Genomic DNA, 2,285 nt, shown 5'->3' on the forward strand with positions numbered 1-2,285 from the left:
ATTTAGGTCTATTTTTATTTCTGTAAAGAGTGTTTTGTAATTCATGTAATTCCTAAGTCTTGATAAGTGGACTCCAAAATTGTATACATTCTGTAGTGATTCTGAATGGAATTTCAAACAGAGAATTTTATATTCATCCTGGAGACTTTAGGGAGCTAATGGAGTTTTTGAAGGGGCAAGGGGTGGAGGGTGGTGTGGTTGACATGGTTGGTTGTGATTGACATTGCACTTGGGGAAAATCATTGAGCTTCCACTTCTAGGAGCCAAGATGGTAGAGTAAGAAGTAGTGGCTTTCACCCTCCCTCATTGACCTCTGAAAGCCCAGATCAACCCAGGAAAAACCCTGAGCCAGCAAAAAGACAGGGCACAGCAGTCTTGTACTCCAAGAAGCCTGGGGGAATAATGGGAAAGGCCCTTCATGCTCTGGGGAAGAAGGAGCAGTACAGAACTGGAGATGTCCCAGTAAGCCAGTGGCAAGCCTCACCTCAGCATACCAGGGGGAGAGCCTGAGACCCAGGTTGGTGGAGCAGACATGTGCGAACATTAGGACCCTCCCTACTCCCTCCAGAGCCTCAATACAGGAAGGGGAACTGGTAGACACCAGCTGGGAAAATGACCATGGGCAACAGCGTTCTCCAGAAGTGAAATCACTCAGTGCTCTGGGAAGCACAACTCCAGAAGGCAAAGCTCCAGGCTGAAAGAAATCCACCAGCAGCAAAACAACCCTGTGCAAGGCCCAGGTGACCAGGAGCCAAACGTTCAAGTGCAAGGGCCTGGTGAGCAGGAAAAGAAGCTTGGGTAAGTGTCCCCTTCATTCCAGAAGGAGAATTCAACATTTTTTTTTGTAAAAAGACAGAAAATAGGCAAACACCATGAACAAAAAGCAGAAACAGAAAATGATCACAGATTCTTATTTTGGGGAAAGGGAAGATCAATGGACAAATCCAGAAGAGGACAACATTGTTAATATACCCACATCCAAAACCTCAAAGGGGAATATGAACTGGTCTCATGCCCAAAAAGCCTTCTTGGAAGAGCTCAAGAAGGATTTTAAAAGTCAAATAGAAGAGACAGAAGAAAAACTGGGAAAAGAAATGAGAGATATGCAAGAGAGAGTCAATAGCTTGGAAATGGAAGGACAAAAATTAACTGTAGAAAACAAGTTCTTAAAAAGTAGAATTGGCCAAATGGAAAAGGAGGCACAAAAATTTACTGAAGAAAAGAACTCCTTAAAAAGTAAAATGGGCCAACTAGAAAAGGAGGTACAAAATCTAATAGAAGAAAACAACTCCTTAAAAATTAGAATGGGGCAAGTGGAAGCTAATGACTCTGAGAGAGCAAGAATCAGCCAAACAGAAACAAAAGAATGAAAAAATACAAGAAAACATTAATACCTCATTGGTAAAACAACTGACCTGGAACATAGATGTAGGAGAAACAATTTGAAAATTATTGGTCTAACTGAAAACAATATCAAGAGCTTCGACAACATCCTTCAGGAAATCATCAAAGAAAACTGCCCTGAGGTCCTAGGACCAGAGGGTAAATTAGTCATCGAAAGAATCTACCAATCACCTCTTAAAAGGGATCCCAAATTGAAAACACCAAGGAATATAGTAGCCAAATTCCAAAATTACACATCAAAGAGAAAGTACTGCAAGCAGCCAGAAAGAAACAATTTGGAACCACAGTCAGGATTACGCAGGACATTGCAGCTTCTATATTTAAAGATCAAAGGGCATGGAATACAATATTCTATAAGGCAAAGGAGCTTGGATTACAATCAAGGATCAACTACCCAGTGAAAATGAGCATAATCTTTCAGGGGAGGGGTTGGACATTCAATGAAACACGGGACTTCCAAACCTTCCTGATAAAAAAGAGCAGAACTCAACAGAAAATTTGACCTTCAAATACAAGACTCAAGAGAGGCATAAAAATGTAAACAGGAAAGAAAAAAAAAACAACAACATATTATTATTATTAATAAGGGCAAACTATTTACATCCTTATAAGGGAAGATGACATTTGTAACTCTTAAGAACTATAATGTCATTATGACATTTAAAAGGGGGTATACTTAGAGGACATAGATTTAAGCTGACTTTGATGTGATGGTAAAAAATCTAATTAAGTGGTGAAAGGCGATTGTACTGGGAGAAGAAGAAAGGAAGAGGCAGACAAGGATAAATTACATCACATGAAAAGGCACAAAAACCAAATATAGTAGAGGGAAAGAAGGGAAGGAGATGGGCATTGTTTCGATGCTTACTCTCATCAGATTT

The sequence above is a fragment of the Vombatus ursinus genome, unplaced genomic scaffold, assembly GCF_900497805.2.
Source record: "Vombatus ursinus unplaced genomic scaffold, bare-nosed wombat genome assembly UNPS02010788.1, whole genome shotgun sequence".
Taxonomy (NCBI): domain Eukaryota; kingdom Metazoa; phylum Chordata; class Mammalia; order Diprotodontia; family Vombatidae; genus Vombatus; species Vombatus ursinus.